The sequence below is a fragment of the Chlorocebus sabaeus genome, chromosome 17 (assembly GCF_047675955.1).
Source record: "Chlorocebus sabaeus isolate Y175 chromosome 17, mChlSab1.0.hap1, whole genome shotgun sequence".
In the NCBI taxonomy this organism is placed as follows: domain Eukaryota; kingdom Metazoa; phylum Chordata; class Mammalia; order Primates; family Cercopithecidae; genus Chlorocebus; species Chlorocebus sabaeus.
Window position 1 is genome coordinate 73,954,877 of NC_132920.1, and position 22,714 is coordinate 73,977,590.

Genomic DNA, 22,714 nt, shown 5'->3' on the forward strand with positions numbered 1-22,714 from the left:
TTTTTTTTTTTTTTGAGGGCTGAAAGTAATTCTTTTATTAGGAACCCATTTTCACAATAACAGTATTAATCCATTTATGAAAGCAGAGCGCCCTCATGACCCAGCCACTCTCAAAGATCCCATCTCTCAATACCATCCTAATGGTAATTCAATTTCTTTTTTTTTTTTTTTTTTTTAAATTTATTTATTATTATTAAACTTCAAGTTGTAGGGTACATGTGCACAACGTACAGGTTTGCTACATATGTATACTTGTGCCATGTTGGTGTGCTGCACCCATCAACTCGTCATTTACATCAGGTATAACTCCCAATGCAATCCCTCCCCCCTCCCCCCTCCCCATGATAGGCCCCGGTGTGTGATGTTCCCCTTCCCGAGTCCAAGTGATCTCATTGTTCAGTTCCCACATACGAGTGAGAACATGCGGTGTTTGGTTTTCTGTTCTTGTGATAGTTTGCTAAGAATGATGGTTTCCAGCTGCATCCATGTCCCTACAAAGGACACAAACTCATCCTTTTTTATGGCTGCATAGTATTCCATGGTGTATATGTGCCACATTTTCTTAATCCAATCTGTCACTGATGGACATTTGGGTTGATTCCAAGTCTTTGCTATTGTGAATAGTGCTGCAATAAACATACGTGTGCATGTGTCCTTATAGCAGCATAATTTATAATCCTTTGGGTATATACCCAGTAGTGGGATGGCTGGGTCATATGGTACATCTAGTTCTAGATCCTTGAGGAATCGCCATACTGTTTTCCATAATGGTTGAACTAGTTTACAATCCCACCAACAGTGTAAAAGTGTTCCTATTTCTCCACATCCTCTCCAGCACCTGTTGTTTCCTGACTTTTGAATGATCGCCATTCTAACTGGTGTGAGATGGTATCTCATTGTGGTTTTGATTTGCATTTCTCTGATGGCCAGTGATGATGAGCATTTTTTCATGTGTCTGTTGGCTGTATGAATGTCTTCTTTTGAGAAATGTCTGTTCATATCCTTTGCCCACTTTTGGATGGGGTTGTTTGTTTTTTTCTTGTAAATTTGTTTGAGTTCTTTGTAGGTTCTGGATATTAGCCCTTTGTCAGATGAGTAGATTGCAAAAATTTTCTCCCATTCTGTAGGTTGCCTGCTCACTCTGATGGTAGTTTCTTTTGCTGTGCAGAAGCTCTTTAGTTTGATGAGATCCCATTTGTCAATTTTGGCTTTTGTTGCCGTTGCTTTTGGTGTTTTAGACATGAAGTCTTTGCCCATGCCTATGTCCTGAATGGTACTACCTAGGTTTTCCTCTAGGATTTTTATGGTATTAGGTCTAACATTTAAGTCTCTAATCCATCTTGAATTAATTTTCATATAAGGAGTAAGGAAAGGATCCAGTTTCAGCTTTCTACTTATGGCTAGCCAGTTTTCCCAGCACCATTTATTAAATAGGGAATCCTTTCCCCATTTCTTGTTTCTCTCAGGTTTGTCAAAGATCAGATGGCTGTAGATGTGTGGTATTATTTCTGAGGACTCTGTTCTGTTCCATTGGTCTATATCTCTGTTTTGGTACCAGTACCATGCTGTTTTGGTTACTGTAGCCTTGTAGTATAGTTTGAAGTCAGGTAGCGTGATGCCTCCAGCTTTGTTCTTTTGACTTAGGATTGTCTTGGAGATGCGGGCTCTTTTTTGGTTCCATATGAACTTTAAAGCAGTTTTTTCCAATTCTGTGAAGAAGCTCATTGGTAGCTTGATGGGGATGGCATTGAATCTATAAATTACCTTGGGCAGTATGGCCATTTTCACGATATTGAGTCTTCCTATCCATGAGCATGGTATGTTCTTCCATTTGTTTGTGTCCTCTTTGATTTCACTGAGCAGTGGTTTGTAGTTCTCCTTGAAGAGGTCCTTTACATCCCTTGTAAGTTGGATTCCTAGGTATTTTATTCTCTTTGAAGCAATTGTGAATGGAAGTTCATTCCTGATTTGGCTCTCTGTTTGACTGTCACTGGTGTATAAGAATGCTTGTGATTTTTACACATTAATTTTGTATCCTGAGACTTTGCTGAAGTTGCTGATCAGCTTAAGGAGATTTTGGGCTGAGACAATGGGGTTTTCTAAATATACAATCATGTCGTCTGCAAACAGGGACAATTTGACTTCTTCTTTTCCTAACTGAATCCCCTTGATTTCTTTCTCTTGCCTGATTGCCCTAGCCAGAACTTCCAACACTATGTTGAATAGGAGTGGTGAGAGAGGGCATCCCTGTCTTGTGCCAGTTTTCAAAGGGAATTTTTCCAGTTTTTGCCCATTCAGTATGATATTGGCTGTGGGTTTGTCATAAATAGCTCTTATGATTTTGAGGTACGTTCCATCAATAGCGAATTTATTGAGCGTTTTTAGCATGAAGGGCTGTTGAATTTTGTCAAAAGCCTTTTCTGCATCTATTGAGATAATGATGTGGTTCTTGTCTTTGGTTCTGTTTATATGCTGGATTATGTTTATTGATTTGCGAATGTTGAACCAGCCTTGCATCCCAGGGATGAAGCCCACTTGATCATGGTGGATAAGCTTTTTGATGTGCTGCTGAATCCGGTTTGCCAGTATTTTATTGAGGATTTTTGCATCGATGTTCATCAGGGATATTGGTCTAAAATTCTCTTTTTTTGTTGTGTCTCTGCCAGGCTTTGGTATCAGGATGATGTTGGCCTCATAAAATGAGTTAGGGAGGATTCCCTCTTTTTCTATTGATTGGAATAGTTTCAGAAGGAATGGTACCAGCTCCTCCTTGTACCTCTGGTAGAATTCAGCTGTGAATCCATCTGGTCCTGGACTTTTTTTGGTTGGTAGGCTATTAATTATTGCCTCAATTTCAGAGCCTACTATTGGTCTATTCAGGGATTCAACTTCTTCCTGGTTTAGTCTTGGAAGAGTGTAAGTGTCCAGGAAATTATCCATTTCTTCTAGATTTTCCAGTTTATTTGCGTAGAGGTGTTTATAGTATTCTCTGATGGTAGTTTGTATTTCTGTGGGGTCAGTGGTGATATCCCCTTTATCATTTTTAATTGCGTCGATTTGATTCTTCTCTCTTTTCTTCTTTATTAGTCTTGCTAGTGGTCTGTCAATTTTGTTGATCTTTTCAAAAAACCAACTCCTGGATTCATTGATTTTTTGGAGGGTTTTTTGTGTCTCTATCTCCTTCAGTTCTGCTCTGATCTTAGTTATTTCTTGCCTTCTGCTAGCTTTCGAATGTGTTTGCTCTTGCTTCTCTAGTTCTTTTAATTGCGATGTTAGAGTGTCAATTTTAGATCTTTCCTGCTTTCTCTTGTGGGCATTTAGTGCTATAAATTTCCCTCTACACACTGCTTTAAATGTGTCCCAGAGATTCTGGTATGTTGTATGTTTGTTCTCATTGGTTTCAAAGAACATCTTTATTTCTGCCTTCATTTCGTTATGTACCCAGTAGTCATTCAGGAGCAGGTTGTTCAGTTTCCATGTAGTTGAGCGGTTTTGATTGAGTTTCTTAGTCCTGAGTTCTAATTTGATTGCACTGTGGTCTGAGAGACAGTTTGTTATAATTTCTGTTCTTGTAAATTTGCTGAGGAGTGCTTTACTTCCAATTACGTGGTCAATTTTGGAGTAAGTGCGATGTGGTGCTGAGAAGAATGTATATTCTGTTGATTTGGGGTGGAGAGTTCTATAGATGTCTATTAGGTCTGCTTGCTGCAGAGATGAGTTCAATTCCTGGATATCCTTGTTAACTTTCTGTCTCGTTGATCTGTCTAATGTTGACAGTGGAGTGTTGAAGTCTCCCATTATTATTGTATGGGAGTCTAAGTCTCTTTGTAAGTCTCTAAGGACTTGCTTTATGAATCTGGGTGCTCCTGTATTGGGTGCATATATATTTAGGATAGTTATCTCTTCCTGTTGAATTGATCCCTTTACCATTATGTAATGGCCTTCTTTGTCTCTTTTGATCTTTGATGGTTTAAAGTCTGTTTTATCAGAGACTAGGATTGCAACCCCCGCTTTTTTGTGTTCTCCATTTGCTTGGTAAATCTTCCTCCATCCCTTTATTTTGAGCCTATGTATGTCTCTGCGTGTGAGATGGGTCTCCTGAATACAGCAGACTGATGGGTCTTGACTCTTTATCCAGTTTGCCAGTCTGTGTCTTTTAATTGGAGCATTTAGTCCATTTACATTTAAGGTTAAGATTGTTATGTGTGAACTTGATCCTGCCATTATGATATTAACTGGTTATTTTGCTCGTTAGTTGATGCAGTTTCTTCCTAGCCTTGATGGTCTTTACATTTTGGCATGTTTTTGCAATGGCTGGTACCGGTTGTTCCTTTCCATGTTTAGTGCTTCCTTCAGGGTCTCTTGTAAGGCAGGCCTAGTGGTGACAAAATCTCTAAGCATTTGCTTATCTGTAAAGGATTTTATTTCTCCTTCACTTATGAAACTTAGTTTGGCTGGATATAAAATTCTGGGTTTAAAATTCTTTTCTTTAAGAATGTTGAATATTGGCCCCCACTCTCTTCTGGCTTGGAGAGTTTCTGCCGAGAGATCTGCTGTTAGTCTGATGGGCTTCCCTTTGTGGGTAACCCGACCTTTCTCTCTGGCTGCCCTTAAGATTTTTTCCTTCATTTCAACTTTGGTGAATCTGGCAATTATGTGTCTTGGAGTTGCTCTTCTCGAGGAGTATCTTTGTGGCGTTCTCTGTATTTCCTGGATTTGAATATTGGCCTGCCCTACTAGGTTGGGGAAGTTCTCCTGGATGATATCCTGAAGAGTGTTTTCCAACTTGGTTCCGTTTTCCCCCTCACTTTCAGGCACCCCAATCAGACGTAGATTTGGTCTTTTTACATAATCCCATACTTCTTGCAGGCTTTGTTCATTTCTTTTTCTTCTTTTTTCTTTTGGTTTCTCTTCTCGCTTCATTTCATTCATTTGATCCTCCATCGCTGACATTCTTTCTTCCAGTTGATCGAGACGGTTACTGAAGCTTGTGCATTTGTCACGTATTTCTCGTGTCATGGTTTTCGTCTCTTTCATTTCGTTTGTGAGCTTCTCTGCATTAATTACTCTAGCCATCAATTCTTCCACTTTTTTTTCAAGATTTTTAGTTTCTTTGCACTGGGTACGTAATTCCTCCTTTAGCTCTGAGAAATTTGATGGACTGAAGCCTTCTTCTCTCATCTCGTCGAAGTCATTCTCCGTCCAGCTTTGATCCGTTGCTGGCGATGAGCTGCGCTCCTTTGCCGGGGGAGATGCGCTCTTATTTTTTGAATTTCCAGCTTTTCTGCCCTGCTTTTTCCCCATCTTTGTGGTTTTATCTGCCTCTGGTCTTTGATGATGGTGATGTACTGATGGGGTTTTGGTGTAGGTGTCCTTCCTGTTTGATAGCTTTCCTTCTAACAGTCAGGATCCTCAGCTGTAGGTTGTAGCTGTAGGAGATTGCTTGAGGTCCACTCCAGACCCTGTTTGCCTGGGTATCAGCAGCAGAGGCTCAGTTGAAAATGCAGAAATCGCCGGTCTTCTGTGTCGCTCGCGCTGGGAGTTGGAGACTGGAGCTGTTCCTATTCGGCCATCTTGCTCCGCCCCCGAGTGTTTATAATTTCTACGTGTTAGTATCATTTCAAGTTCTCTCTTCTAGTTACTTTAAAATATACCAAGTACTTCTGCTAAATATAGGCATCCCATTCTGCTGTACAACATGAGAACTTACTCTGTCTAACTGTATGTTTGTACCCATTAACCAACTTCTCTTCATTCCCATTGCCACTCATCCACCATTCCCAGTGTCTGGTATCTATCACTCTATTCTCTATGTCCATGAGGTCAAGCTTTTTGCTCCCACATATGAATGAGAACATGCAGTATTTGTCTTTCTGTGCCTGGCATATTTCCCTCTACATTACAACCTCAGTTCTATCCATCTTGCTGCACATGACATGATTTCATTATTTTTATGGCCAAGTAGTATTCCACTGTTTATGTATACCGCATTTTCCTCCTTCATTGATTCATTCATTCATTGATGAATACTTAGGTTCATTGCGTATCTTTGCTGTCATGAATAGAGTTATGATAAACATGCAAGTGCCTGTAGCGCATGTATCCCCTTTATATGCTGATTTCTTTTCCTTTGAATTAATACTTGTAATGGGGTTGTTGGAATTTATGGTAGCTTTATGTTTAGTTTTTTTTTTTTTTTAATCTCCATACTGTTTTCCATAGTGACTGTGCAAATTTACATTCCCACCAACAGTGAATGAGTTCCCATTTCTCTACATACTTGCCAGTGCCTGTTACCTTTTGTCTTTATTTTAATAAAAGTCTTTCTGACTGGGGTAAGATGATAGTCTCATTGTGGTTTCGATTTGCATTACCTTGATGATTAGTGACATTGAACATTTTTTTCATATACTTATTGGCCATTTCTTTGTCTTCTTTAGAAAAATGTCTTCTTTTGAACATGAAAAATTCATGTTCCTTGCCCACTTTTTATGGGATTATTTGATTTTTTTACTGTTGAGTTGTTTGAGTTCCTTGTATATTCTGTATATTAGTCTCTTGTTAGGTAAGTAGATTGCAAATATTTTCTCCAATTTAAGAGGTTATCTGTTTACTAATTGTTTCTCTTGCTCTGCAGAAGATTTTTAGTTTAATATAGTAACATTTGTCTGTTTTTGTTTTTGTTGCCTGTGCTTTTGAGGTCTTAACCATAAAATATTTGCCTAGACCAATGTCCTGAAGAGTTTTCCCTATATTTTCTTCTAGTGAAGTTTTGGCTTTTACATTTAAGTCTTTAATCTACCTTAAGTTTGCTTTTGTATAAGGGGAGAGATAAAGATGTAGTATCATTCTCCTGCACATGGTTATCCAGTTTTTCCAGCATCATTTATTGCAGATGTTTTCTCCAATGTATATTTTTAGCAGCTTTGTCAAATATTATTTGACTATAAATATGTAGATTTATTTCTGGGTTCTCTGTTTGGTTCCATTGGTCTATGTATCTATTTTTATACTTAAACCAATCTATTTCGATATTACTATATCCTTATAATATGTTTTGAAGTGAGGTGATGTGATGCCTCCAGCTTTATTCTTTTGCTCAAGATTACTTTGGCTATTCTGGCTCTTTTTTGGTTCCATACAAATTTTAGGTTTGCTTTTTCCATTTCTGTGAAAAATAGCGTTGATATTTTGACAGGGATTGCATTGAATCCAGAGATCTTGGGGGCAGTATGGTCATTTTAAAGATGCTAATTTTTCTGATGTGTGATCATGGGATGCCTTTGCTTTTGTTTTTGTCTTCTTCAATTTCTTTAATCAGTGTTTTGAAGATGCCTAGTAGGCAACTTACACTTTCTTAGTTAAACTTATTCCTAGGAATTCAATATATCTTTTTGTAGCTATTGTCAATGCGATTACCTTCGTGATTTCTTTGTCATCATTTTGTTATTTCTGTATACTACTGAATATTGTATGTTGATTTTTCTATCCTCCAACTTTACTGAATGTGTTTTTCAGTTGTAAGAGTTTTCTGATGGAGTCCTCTATTTTTTTTCTAAATATAAGAACGTGCCATTTGCAGAGGGACAATTGGACTTCCACTTTTCCAGTTTGTATGTCCTGTATTTATTATCTTGCTTAATTTCTGTAGCTAGGACTTCGAGTACTATGTTGAATAGGAGTGGTGAAAGTGTGTATCCTTGTCTTGTTCCAATTCTTAGTGAAAAGGCTTTCAACTTTTTCTCATTCAGTATGATGTTATCTGTGGGTTTTTGATATGTGGCCTTTATTATTCATTTCCTTTTTTATCCTGAAAGGATGTTGAGTTTTATCAAATGCTTTTCTGCACCTATTGAGATAATCATGTGGTTTTTGTCTTCCCTTTTGTCAATGTGATGAATGAAGTTTATTGATTTGCATATGTTGAACTATTCTTGCACCCCTGGGATAAATCTGGCTTAATTATGGTATATTATCTTTTTGATATGCTGTTAGATTTTGTCTGTTGTATTTTGTTGAGGACTTTTCCATCTATGTCTCAGGGATATTGGCCTGTAGTTTTCTTTTTTGGTTGTGCCCTTGTTGGGTTTTGGTCTCATGGTGATGCTGGCTTCATAGAATGCATTCAGAATTCCCTCCTCAATTTTTTGGAGTAGTTTGAGGAGGATTGTTGTTAGTTCTTCTTTACATATTTGGTAGAATTCAACATTGAATTAAGTCCTGGGCTTTTTTTATTGTTGTTATTGGAATACTTTTTATTATTGATCTGTTCAAGTTTTCTGTTTTTTAGTCTTCATAGGTTGTATTTGTCCATACACACAGTCTTCACAAGTTGTGTGTATCCAGGAACTTATCCATTTCCTCTGGGTTTTCTAGTTTGTTAGTGTATACTTGTTCATAGTAGTCCCGATCTTCTGGTATTTCTGTAATATCAGTTATAATGTTTCCCTTTTCATTTATGATTTTGCATATTTTATTTTCTTGGTTAGTCTTGCTTGCAATTTATCAATTTTGTTTATCTTTTGGATAACCAACTTTTCTTTTTTTTGTTTTCTTTTTCTTTTGAGATGGAGTTTCACTCTTGTTACTCAGGCTGGATGGAGTTCAGTGGTGCAGTTTCAGCTCACTGCAACCTCTGCCTTCCAGGTTCAAGCTATTCTCCTGCCTCAGTCTCCCGACTAGCTGGCCTTACAGGTGCCCACCACCACGCCTGGCTAATATTTTGTATTTTTTTTTTAGTAGAGTTGGGGTTTCATCATGTTGGCCAGGCTGGTCTCCAACTACGGACCTCAGATGATCCACCTGCCTCGGCCTCCCAAAGTCCTGGGATTATAGGCATGAGCCGCTGCGCCCGTCCTGGAAAACCAACTTTTCATTTGGTTGATTCTTAGTATTTTTGTTTTTTTTGGTCTCTATTTCATTTAGTTCTGCTGTGATCTTTATTGTATTTTTTGTTTTAGTAATTTTGAATGTGGTTTATTCTTGCTTTTGTAATTTTTGAGGTACATTCTTAGATTGTTTATTTGAAATCTTTCTACTTTTTTGATATAGGTGTTTATTGCTATAAACTTTCCTCTTAGCTTTGCTGTATCCCACAGGTTTGGATATGTTTAATTTCCATTTTCAGTTGTTTCAATAAATTTTAAAATTTTCCTCTTAACTTTTTTTCATAGACCCACTGATCATTCAGAAGCATGTTGTTTAATTTCCATGTATTTATAGAATTTCCAAAGTTCCTCTTGGTATTGACTCCTAGTTTTATTCCATTGTGGTCTGAGAAGATACTTGACATGATTTCAGTCTTCTAAAATTTATTGAGACTTATTTTGTGGTCTAAAAAATATCCTGGAGAATATTCCATGCACTAATGAGAAGAATGTGTATTCTGCAGATATTGGGTAAAAATGTCTGTTAAGTCCATCGGTTCAGCTTCAATCCAGTGTTTCTTGGTTGCTATTTTTATCTAGATGATTTTTTTTAATGCTGAGTTGAGGGTGTTGGAATTGCCCACTATTATTATATTGGGGTCTGTCTCTCTCCTTAGATCTAGTAATATTTGCTTTATACATCTAGGTGCTCCAGTGTTAGGTGCATACATATGTAGAATTATTATTGTATCTTCTTGCTGAATTGATCTCTTTAACACTAGGTAATGATTTTCTTTGTCTTTTAAAACTCTTTTTGACTTAAGGTCTGTGGTATCTGATATAAATGTAACTACTTCTGCTCACTTTTGGTTTCTGTTTGCATAGAAAATCTTTGTCTTTTATTTTTGTCTCTCTCTTCTTTTTTTGAGTTGGGGGTCTCCCTTTGTCACCTAGGCTGGAGGCAGAGGCAAGATCATGGCTCAGTGCTTCCTATACCTCTTTGGGCTCAGGTGATCTTCCCACCTCAGCCTCCTGAGTAACTGAGACTACAGGAGCATGCCACCACACCCAATTAATTTTTGTATTTTTCTATAGGGATGGGATTTTACCATGTTGCCCAGGCTGGTCTTGAACTCCTGGGTTAAAGCAATCTGGCCTCCTCAGTGCTAGAATTACAGGCATAAGACACCATCCCTGGCTGGGGAATATCTTTTTTTAATCCCTTGTTGTTTTTGTAGACAGCATATAGTTGATTATGTTTTGTTAATTCATTTAGCCAGTCTCTATCTTTTCAGTGGATAATTGATGTGTTTACATTCAAAGTTATTGGTGAGGTTTTGTTTCTATCATATTGTTAGTTTTATGGTTGTTTTATATATTCTTTAATCCTTTCCTTTTTTTTTTTTTTGCTTACTATTCTTATGGTTTGGTAGTTTTCTATAGAGGTACCATCTGAGTCTTTTTACTTCCTTATTTCCATATTTGCTTTACCAGTGAATTTTATACATTTTTGTGTTCATGATGGTAACTGTGATTCTTTCACTTTCAATTTTAGGGCCCCCTAGAGTATCTCTTGTAGGACCAGTAAAGTGGTGATGAATTTCCTTGGTATTTGCTTATCTATAAAAGACTTTATTTCTCCTTCATTTGTGAAGGATAATTTCACTGGATAAAATATCCTCGGGTGTCAATTTTTTAAAGAAAAATTTTCTAATGATGAGATCTGTGTAAAGCACAGTGGTGTGCATTAGAAATTACTGACATCTCCTTGGTCAATGTAGTTTAATTACAAATGGAATGAAGACTCGTTGGAAATTTTTACTGTGGTTATTTTTACTTAAGACCAAAGGTGAACTCTTAGTAAAACTCCCTCATTTCCACTCCATAGCTCCCATCCTGAAGTCTATAATTCTATTTAGAAAAGAAATGTCTGTGTGAATACATCTAATTGTAACTTTGTCAGAAAGTATAGCTGTTTCTTAAGTATCCTGCCACAAAGTACTTTAATCTGCTTACCTTTGCTGGATCTAGCCTTGAAACTTTTGTAAACTACATTAGACTAGCAAATGAAGTCTGAGTATAGAAGAGAAGAGGTGGTGAAGTGACCTTCAAAGTATGTAAAGAAGATGAAGAAAGAAGACAAAATGCAGAAAAATGAAAGAAAGACAACAAATAAGCATATATTCTTTCTAAATTAATAAATAATTATAATAGTGTATCTGCATACAGGTGCTTTTTTAATATAAATATTTTAGCTTTCAAAAACTGTTAGGTCTCTTGGTTCTTAAGGTCACAGTGACTAAGTTAGGTTCAAGTCCAGAATACATTTGTATGCAATAGGCTAGTAACTAATTCTCCAAAGGTTTACAACTTTGCATATTCTCTTCCTAAATATGTCTTTTTTATTAGGAATCTTTTTACAAAAGTGGTCACTATTATACATTTTGTGACTCACAGTACTTACATATACTGCTTGAACCCATGTTACCAGACAGAAGTTATGCTTGTGATATAAACTTTGTCGATGTTATTTCACCTGATTAGCCTTTAATTTCTCAAAGTTCTACATATCTCCTAAATTAACAGGATGTTTCTCCCTTTGTGAATAGCCATCTCTTGCTGAATATTATCAGTTAACTGGAAATAGAATTCTTCACATGTGGTATAATAATATCTCTATATTTAGAAATATTCTTACAGTTGAAATGCTTATTCTGTGTGTACAATCTTTTTTCATTTTCTTATCACTTATTTAAAAACGTAATCATTTTTATTTTCAGCATAGTCATGTGTCTCTTTTTATTTGCATTTTTAAGCCTCTCATTTCTTTTTCACTTTATTGGAAAAGACAATGTGTTAGGATACTTTATGCTCAAGCAACAAAAAATGCCAAAATCTCAATAGCTTAACACACCCAAAGTTTACTTAGGTGCTCCTGTTACATATCCACTGTGGGTCACCTGTGGAGGTTGGGTGTCTGTTCCACAAAGCCACTCCTCACTATCCTATCCTGGCTCCATTTCAATGTATTGCTTCATAGTTTTCGGCTCCTGGGGTAGCGGGGGCAGGAGTTAAGCACTTGAAATCAAATGCTTCCTCTACAAATGATGTGTATTATTTCCCCTCACATTTTTTTTTGCGGGGGAGCGGGGAGGGGGTGGCAAAATGAAGGCCCATCACCACTGTTGCCTTCAAAGAGATAGAGAAGCACAATTTTTGTATATTTAGAAGTAGAGAACAGGCTATTAGTAAACATTGGTAACAATCTACTATGTACTAATTTTTCCTGTTCTTAAACCTTCTCAAATCTAAGCACGACCACATAACACATGCCTTAGCAGATTATTATAATATGCGAGGCGATGGTTAAGGCTAAAATGAATACATTTGTAATCTGTTGATGGTGGACAGAGTTGATAAACTTTGCTCCAGGTGTAGACTTGTTGTGTGTCTGTAAGGGTACTTTAGTGGAAAGTAACACAATACTGGAATGGATCCTTTGCACTGACCCTTGTAATTTCCTGTGGTATAGGCTTCCTTCTTGAGACGATTGTCACTTGCCCACTTGTTAAGTTTTGACAACTTGGGTGACAAATCTTCAGCAAGTTCTAGGTTTTGACTTGTGTAAAGAGAGTATCTGAATTCTTGGAGAAAGTGTGTAAGGCCATAACTAATGTCCAAATATGAGTACTCCTTAAGTTAACAGATTTAGAGGCAGTTTTCAGAGACCTCGAAGGATCTGTAAACAGTCTTTTTACCTACCCCTGAAAACTCGCTTGAAAGTTTTTTTTCAGGTTTCTCAATTCATAGTTTGCACACAAGCAGCTGCTAACAACTGAGCAGCTTGTTGTGCGCTAACAACTGTGAACTGAGAAACTTGAGTTCTCCGTTCATAGCCGGGAACTATGAAAAAAACTCTTCTCAGATGCTTCTTGTCTGCTAACAACGATGAACTGAGACCTACTCTGTAAAAGTAATAGGAAGGCAATGAAAAGGATGTTACTGATTTTACTAAAATAATAATTATTTTTAAAACGTATTAGCTCAGTGACATAAAGTTAAATTCTTGGCCTTAGCTTCCATACAAGTTCAGAAATGGCTCATTAACTTTTGCTAGTGAAAAAGAGAACAGTCTTTCAAGCCAGTGTTCAGGGATAAGTAAAACAAGTATTTACAGAACCTTGGAAGTCCCTGAAAACTTCCTGTAAATCTGTTTACTTTAGAAGTACTACTTATATTTGGACATTAGTTATGACACTACACACTTTCCCCAAGAATTCAGACATTCTCTTTACACAAGTCAAAACCTCAAACTTGCTGAAGATTTGTCACTCAAGTTGTTAAAAACCTAACAAGTGGGGAATTGACAGTCCTCAGAAAGAAGTTCCTCAGTTTTATTTCTCAGAGATGTGAATATTGCTTATGTAGTCCTTAAATAACCACAGCAATGACCTAATTATTCCCAACCTCCTCGTTTTTTCCTCCCTCTCCACTCCTTTCCTTTTTTTCTTCCATTGTTCCCTCACATTTTCTCTCTTGTTTTGGTTCTCTCACATGCCTTCTCTCTCTCTCTCTTTTTCTCTCAAGCTATTGTTTTCTCTCTTTGTTTCTCTTTGCTTTCATTCTTTGAATTAACAAGAAGTAAATAGTTCTTTCTGAAATGCTTTGCTTAGCAACACAGCTCTAATTATTTAACTAATGTTCTCTTGAGAATAACTTAAACATGACACACATAAATGGAAGGTACTCAGACTAATTGCTCCTTCTTTAATTAGATGATTAAGTGTGTTTTGTAATTTGAAAAAAATTAAAAGTTATGCAATAATTAATTAAAAGTTTGTTTTTCTTTCTCTTAGTTTTCTATTTCTTAGGAAGGAAATAGGATATAATTTTGTACTGCGGAATAAATCCTGGCAGAAGCAAGACTTGCTATGGACAATCACTTAGGATAATCAAATGGAACCTTGTAAACTCCTCTCACCATGTTCCCTATATTATTGCTGACTTAGGGAGCCCTGTGACATGACATGACTTCTCTCTCAGCTTTGTCTTCCCACCTTCCAAATCTTTGTGTTTTTCAATGACAGATCTCATTGAAAATTACATAATTTATGAAAATAAACTTTTTTTCTGAAGTGACAGGAATAACTTCTGTTCACTGACAAGAAATAAATGCTTTTTAAAATTATTTATTTATTTTATAGATGGAGTCTCTCTTTGTCATTCAGGCTGGAGTGCAGTGGGGCGATAGCTCACTGCAACCTCTGCTTCCTGGGTTCAAGCGATTCTCTTGCTTCAGCCTCCATACGTGCATTTTTAAAAGAGAAAAGTGTACAGCTTTTCCATGGCCCAGTAGGAATCAAAATGATTTCTAGTAAATTTCCACCAGGTGGCACCTGCCTTTTGAGCTTTGGAAAAAGATTCTAAACACTGAGTAAAGCCACTTTTACTTCAGAAACAGGGTTGGTTGTGGAAAAGAATTCTAGTCAGTGGAATAGCATTAATAGAAAACAATACCCTTAAACTATTCTAAGATGCTTCCAAAGTAAAATACATGATTAAATAATATGTTTAATTTGGAAAAAAATTAGGCTATACACATAAGGCCAATTCTAGTTTCATCTGAACTCCCCAGGACGTAAGTTCTACAAAGCTATAATTTTCAGTCAGTCTTTCTAAATGGCTCTCATTTTGAGTGTCTCCCTAACTTTTAGTAAGCACAGCAACTAGCACATACTTACCAATCAATCAAGTGTCTTCTTGACCTGATTTAATTTATTAATCAGTCATCAACTTGCCAGTCAAAAATTCTTAGGTAAACACTTTAACGTTTTATCCAAAACCATGGGATTGGTAGTGTGAATCTTCCAAGTAAAACAAAATAGGTCAAGCATACTTCTTGTCTATGCACATGGCTCTTTCCAAATCTCTGGCTAAACTGTCATCCCATCCTTGCTGCTCTTCTCAGGTCTTTTCGTGTGGGTCAGGACATAATATGCATTACCAGATGTTACCCTGACACAGTCATGGAAAAGCAGCCAGTTTCACAGTCCTGCATTCACCAAAGATACTAATTTTTACTGAGCAGAATCCAAATTGGGTGATGTCTTTTGTTTTCTTTGGAGTTTTATTCACTGATGATAAGCTACCATGCTGAGAAGTCAGGAACAGATTTTTGTTATTTAGAAAGAATAACAGCAAATGAAAAACATCCATCCAGAAATGTACATTTGAGGCTGCAGGGCAGGGCTTCCTGGACCTGTTGATGCTAGTGTGTGATACATAGCCTGTATCCTGAGGCTGGTAAATTCAGTCAAGTTACTAAAGACTGTCAGAGAGGATGGAAGGAGCCCATTATAAGACTGGCTGACTTAGCTGGAACCATGAAGTTTTTTTAAAAAATGGTTTTTCAATAACAATTTTTGTATACCTGCTTAAAAATGAGACGTACCCTCCTTGTCACAATCCTCTACATATGGATGCTGAGTTTGATAGTAGTTATTTTATCATCACTGAGTTTTCTCTAAATCAAGATACTAAGTATTTCTACTTGAGAGATGGGATGGCAAAAATAGAGAATTTTAAGTTTTAGCAATGGCATTTTCTTCTTCCAGTATAGTTCATATTTTAGACAAATGTCACATTATTTGGTTTCTAAAAGGAAAGTGTCAACTGTAACAGTTGATAGGCTCATAAAAGATGTGTTTTTGATAAGGGCCCTAAAAATTCTATGGGAAATGTTATTTCCTTCTGCCATGATAAAAGCATCTTCACCATCTGTCTACATGATTGCCAGATTTAATAAACTGATGCTCAGTTTGAATTTCAGATAATTATAAATGTGTTAAATGTCACAAATATTGCATGAGAAATACTCTACAAATTATGTTAAAAAACTATTATGAGGTTTATCTGAAATTCAAATTCTACTGGGTGCCCTGTATTTTTTCTGGCAATTTACCTGGTAGGTGACTCATTTATGTGCCACCCTCCTTCACAGCTGCCACAGCAAGGATGGCAGAAAACCTTCCGCAACAATGTGCACCTCAAGACCCTCAACTCTCGCCAGCATCTTATTTTCCAAGTAAGGGTTCCAAGTGTTAAGAAAAAGACCACTGCAGCTTGCTGTCATTGGCAAAATTCCATGCTAATTTCAACTGGAATTGCAGAGCCAATATGATAGAACGGTGTCAGAGTGGTACCTGGACTCTCTGAACAGTCTCTTGAGAAGAGCTACTCCTGCAATAGCTCCCCAAACTTCAGTTCACAGGGCTACATTAAATAAACTACCTGAGAAGCTCTGGTTTGTGAATGGTCAAACTAAATTTCATTTTGGTCTTATCTAGCAGGAAACAGATCCAGGAGAAAGTTATCTAGCATGATGATTATAATATTTTACCTTTGCTCCTGCCCTCCATGTCCCTATGCTCTGCAATGGGAATGACTACAGAGAGTATGAATTTTTCATACTTGTCACAGTTCATCCAAGAAGAGTTATGAAACCAACCCTGTACTATTTCTTTTCTTTATTGGTGGAGAACTAGCATGTGCCTTGGGTATACACTCAAAGGCCCATCCTGGTTCTCATTTCTGTTGATCACACATAGGGGAACTTATAACCCTTCTTTGAGAAATATACCCAAATAAACCTTTTTATGAAAGAGGAAGAAGGGAAATTGCAGAACTATAATCCTCTCTTATACTATACTTATACATATTTAACTTTGCTTATGTATATACTTTTAAAAATACCTGAGATTTAGTAATGCAGGTATTATGTTTAGCATCAATAGGTATAATGGGTACAACAAAGATAAAAAAAATCAGACTTTTTACATCATCTGAGAATATAGTTTAACAGAGGCTGCTGATGCATGGCTATGAATCAATTGAGTAACAATGCGATGTCGTATATGAAGAAGTGCCATTGTTGGTCACAGAAAGAAGAAAGGTACACTAGTTCAGTGAAATGGTAAATACGTGTAGTCTTAAATGGACCTTGATGGGTTCCATGTAATTAATGAAGAGATATAGGAAACAACATAAAGGAAGGCTGAAAAAGAGCAGGGGCACTCAAGGGTCAATGAGGACTGGGTCTAGATGAAGGAGAAGACTCCTGTGGAGGCAAATGTGGAGATACTTTGGCAGAGGGAGAATGATGCAATATAATGACAAGGTATGGTGTTTGAACTTGGTCCTATAGGTGGTGGAAAGCTGTTGGAGATTTTAGAGTCCTCGAGTGACATGATGAAAGGGTTCTAGCAGCAATATGTAAACTAGACTAGAAGGAAAATAGTGAACTTTGACAGTGTAGGTGTTGGTTGTGCACTTTCACTCAGAGTGAGTCTGAAAGCCAACAAAAGATTTAATGTAATGTAAAACACACACACTAATATACATAGAGATGCATATGAGTATAAAGCAGGCTCTGCTCTCTTTTTCCTTCCCAGAGAACTGCGCTTCATGATACTACGCAATCCCCAGGAGAAGCACGTTGAAAGCTGAGTGAGTTTCTTACATTACCTCTGTTCTTTTACGTGACTGCATTGAGGTCAAGCTGTACGTTGTGTTCATTCTGTTTCTTGGTATTCCACCATTGTTATATTGCAAAGGGAGAGGGGTGGGAAACTATAGTCCTTCTTGTCCAGAAAGAGTTTTTATTTTTTATTTTTTTTTAAGATTTTGCTAGGCTTCATGATTATAAACAAATTAAAAGCAGAAACTGTGTTTTCTCTTGGGCACGTAATTAAAAATAGTCTTTGAAGTGACATGGTTAAGTGTCAAAGGAAACCCCCACTGCAGTCAATTTTAGAATAATTCCTAAGGACCTCAGGAATGTGCAACCCATTGTTGTATGCAAGTGGAAAATACGCTGTTTTTTTAAAAATATATACATTAGAAGGGAAAAGCAAAACTAGTGTGATGAGATCACTGATGTTTTCAATATGAAAAGAAAGTATATTGTAAATAACAAATAGATTTTAACTTCATTCTAATTTCCCCTGTGCTGCAAGAAAAATAAAAGTTCCAGAATCCTGACAGAAAACAGAATGGGAATAATGGTATTCTTAAAAATCTTTGATGTTCCAAAAACAGATTTCCTGTTATTGTGGTACCTATAACTTCTTGTTTTTATTACTGCTTGCAAGGTAATCTCAATTTTTATTGTTGTCTTAATTCCAAAGTCCTTTGGGCTTTATCTTCACCATGAAGTCAAAAGTAGAGAGTGGAAACTGGATTAAATTCATAGCCTTGCCTCAAGTGTCTGATGGGCGTTTGTTAATCAAAATGTCAATCTCCATGTCCTTAGGCAATTCAAATATTACTCAAATGGTGATCTTTCAGAAGAGATTTAACACCTTTTCTGTCCCCAAATAGCTTTCACTTTTATTCAAATTTAGATTTGGTGGTGGAGAGGAAGACATTCAAGAATCAGTGAATCAATTATTTTTGCACTTACCATTCTGGAAAGTGCTATGGGGGAAAATCTAACAGATGGAATTTTTTATATATTTGTAGAACATGAAGAGCAGGAAAGAGAACATTCTAGACAGACTGCATGTGGCAAGAACTTAAAGCAAGACACTAACACATGAGGAAAGAAACAGAGACCAATATGGTGGAGCTCACCAAGCGTGCTGAATTATATATTCTTTCACAATTATTTATTCCTTTTCTGCCCTTGGATGCTTCCCTGCCTAGACTTTGGGCTTGGCCTTATTATATATTTTTGGACATTGGAATATGAATAGACATAATATTTTTTCATACATGAGCTAGTGCTTTCAATGCAATGGCATGGCTTAACTAGGATTCTCTTTCCTGCCCTCTGCCTTGATAGAACAGCATGCACTGAACCCAGGTGGATCTTTCCACCTTCATCCCCAAATGTGAAGACAGTGGTGAAAATTGCCCTCACATGCTAGAGAAGAGTCGCAGAGATTAGCTGGCCCAGATTTGGCTTGTAATGTGAGCAAAAATGACCCCTTGAAATTTTAAGTCACTGAGATTTGGGGGAGTTGTTTGTTGAGCATTATTATTAATTTAACAAAAGCTGGCAGATATTGAGGATGAAAAAAAAAAAGCCAGATCATGCAGGAACCTGTAGGCAATATTAAGGATTTTGGTTAAACATAAGAATAATGGGAAGTCATTGAAACGAAGTCTTGACACAATCAGGATTTTGTTTAAGAAGAGGAGAAATCACTCTGGATATACCAAAAACCAAAACAAAATAATAACGCCAAGTGGGCAAAAATGCAGATTAATGTTTTTAAGTTATTGCAGCAGGGAAGGCTATCTAAAATGTGTTGAATACTTGTTGCCAGGCTTTCTTCTAAGGACTTTACACAATGTAATGGCTAATTAAATCATCATAATGAGGTAGGCCATTTTATTTTTCCTGTTAACTATGAGCAAATTGAGGCACAAGGAAGATGTCTGAGTCCATTTGGGCTTGCATAACAAAATACAGTAAGGTGGGTGGCTTGTAAACAATAGAAATGTGTTTGTCACAGATGTGGAGGTTGCGAAATCCGAGGTCAAGGTGCCAGCAGATTTAATGTGTGGTAAGGGCCTACTTTCTGGTACACAGATAGTGACTTCTGGCAGTGTTCTTATTTGGTGGAATGGGACAAGGCAGACCTCTTGGGCTTTTCTTATAAGGGTAACTAATCCCATTTATAAGGGCTCCACTCTCATGATCTCATCTCCTCCCAAAGGCCTCACATTGTAATATCACATTGGTGATTAAGTTTGTAAACCAGAAATAAAAGTCGAAGTCAATTTTAAGCCCACCTCTCCCTTTGGCCAAGGGCATTCCAAATTATTCGGAAAAACTAGTTTAGGCCATGATGGGAAATGGGGGTCAGACATGCTTCACAAACATCAACACAGAGATCTTAAGACTGATAGAACAGACTCTTTAAATCTGATAAGAAACATTTACAGTCTATTTTCTCTGAAATCCTGCTACCTGGAGCTTTCATCTGCATGATAAAACCTTGGTTTCCACAATCCCTTACTTTATTTTATTTTAATTAACTAATTTATTTATTTTTGATATGGAGCCTTGCTCTGTCACCCAGGCTGGAGTACAATGGCGTGATCTTGGCTCACTGCAACCTCCACCTCCCGGGTTCAAGCGATTCTACTGCCTCAGCCTCCTAAGTAGCTGGAATTATAGGTGCGCACCATCACGCCCGGCTAATTTTTGTATTTTTAGTAGAGACGGAGTTTTGCCGTGTTAGCCAGGCTTGTCTCAAACTCCTGACCTCGTGATCCGCCCGCCTCCACCTCCCAAAATTCTGAGATTACAGGCGTGAGCCACCGCGCCCGCCCCACAACCCCTTATTGTAACCCAGACATTCCTTTCTATTGATTCCAGGTCTTTAGATAATAATTCTTTCAACCAATTGCCAATCAGAAAATCTTTAAATCTATCTATGACCTGGCATCTCCTGTTTCAAGTTGTCTTGTGCTTCCATACCAAACCCATGTACATCTTACACGCATTGATTGATGTTTCATGTCTCCCAAAATGTATAACACCAAGCTGTACCTTTACCACCTTGGGCACAAGTTGTTAGGACCTCCTGAGGCTGTGTCTCAGGCGCATCCTTAACCTTGGCAAAATACACTATATTGATTGAGACTTATCTCAGATACGTTTTTGGTTTGCAAGTTTCAACATATAAATTTCAGACCACACAGACATTCAAACTATAGCAGAAAAGAAACAATGTTACCAAGGTTCCACGTACATTAAATGGCAGAGCCAGGAATTCAGTTCAGACAATCTGGCTTCACTGCCTGAATTCTCAGCCAGAGGGATCCAGAAGAGAGAAGATGATGATGGTTTGAACTAGGGTTGAAGAAAGAGAGATGGAGCGGTTCAGAAGAAGTCGATAGATATTTACAAAGTAGAAATATCAGGGCTTGATTTTTGACAGGCTGTGGGACATAAGAGAAGGAAATTTTAAAGATAACTTCCTTATATGAGAAATGAGTAATATACTGAGATGGGGATATTGAAGAGGACAGGTTGGGAGGTGAGATTCTGAATTCTGATTGTAAGCTGCTTGAGAGTAGAAGCTGTGTAGTAACAAGTCTTTTGCTTTGTCTGTTGTAGAGACGCAGTGACAATACGTAAAATAAATGAGTCATATTATTTACAAAGTCCATTTTAAATAGCACGAGACTTTGGTATGACAATTCTTTTTCATGAAGATGAATTTCTCTGAAGTGTTTCTTTTGCTTAAGTTCACAAATTTGAATCAGAATGAACGCTCATGTTTGGCATGGATGTCTTCTCCATACACACAAGATCAATTCTTGTGTTATAGTTTGGGACTTCACTGCTACTTCATTTTATTAGTGGAAAATGCTCTTTCCTGAGATGTACCCATATACCATTCTGCAGCTTTGTTGTCATGTTAGTGCTAATTTAATGTGATTTAGAGTTTCAGCATAGAACAGCATTTATTTTGTTAATACAGCAATGAAAGAACAAGCATTTATTACAGGACTGCCCTGTGCCAACACTATGTAAACAGCTTATAACAAGGTTATTTCATTGAGTCCAACTATTCTTTCACAAATTGTAGGTGTTTTTGCCTTGGCCACAGTTTCCTCCTGTTACATTGCATTTCTGGACTATAACACTCATTAGATTATACTTCTTAAAAGAATATTTTAGAATATTAATTATTCATACTTAATATTCATTACGTGTGAATAATAAAGGTAAACTTTCTTTTAATTTACTGAAACTCATCTGGCCAAATTATGCTGCTGTCCCTTAAAGTGGCCACTTAAGAAAGTTGGAGTCTTTTAGAATCAATATGACCAAATTACGTCATACGTTGTAAGGGTCCTGAAGAGACTTGCTGCCCTTATGGTTTAATGAAGCCCACTGTCCTTTTGTTTACCTTTTCCCCATTCTTGACTGTGCCCAGTGCCACCTGATTGTCTTCAGCTGAGACACTTAAGTACAATCTTGAAGCCATGTTAAGAGCGTCATGAATAGAGACCCATGGGACTGTCAGGCCAGAAGAAAACATAGACTGGAGTAAGATTTATGTAGGGATGCCAAGAAAGAACTACTTATTTTTGTATTGTCTGTCTGAGATAAATGTGTGTGATCAAGGTGACATATAAAGTATTCAACAACTACTATGACATATCTGTCTATAATCAGAAAAGGTGCAGTCACCCATTAGGACAGTAATCAATCACCAGTCATAATAAATAGCAACCACAAATAACTATTAGGGCCTACAGATGGTTTCTGGTTAAATATCAGTCTTGGGAGCAGTTTGTCAAGTGGTATAAGTGTGAGTTGTAAGAAGGCTAGGGCTGCTTATACTATGTAAAATTATGCACTTATTTGTCTCAATTACAGGACATAACTGACTGAAAAAGGTATACAATGACATGTTTTAAGAAATAGGTCAACCCTAAGGAAGATATTTGTTGACAAAATTGATGGTTGTATTTCCTAAAACGTTATGTGTATTATCTAGTGCTTTATAATTTATGAAGTATGTCTATGTCTGCCATTTCATTGGAACCTTACTGGAGTCCTGAGAGGTGAACAGGATTAGAGAGGTTAAGGAATTTTCCCAAGGCCATATGGCTAATAAACAGAATAGTTATAATGAGGTGATAGTCCTTTTAGAAAGATGTGAAATTGTAGGAATAAATTAATGGTTCTCTTATAAAAGTTGAATGGCTTCAGAACAACATAGGGAGGTTCAAAATTACAGTGAAAATAAATAGTAACAATTTTTTTCTTGGGCAATAATAGTGAAATAAGGTAAATTTTTAAAAATATAATTTTGTGTATA

At 37.0% G+C, this 22,714-nt stretch overlaps 1 long non-coding RNA gene across 1 annotated transcript in view; it reads left to right on the forward strand.

The window, feature by feature from the left end:
- LOC119620181 (uncharacterized) overlaps nucleotides 1-22,714 on the forward strand; it is a 572,671-nt gene that overhangs the window by 249,741 nt on the left and 300,216 nt on the right. The window contains exon 2 of the long non-coding RNA XR_005236642.2: nucleotides 17,318-17,372. This is a non-coding gene — a long non-coding RNA (uncharacterized lncRNA). The remainder of the gene's footprint in view (nucleotides 1-17,317; nucleotides 17,373-22,714) is intronic.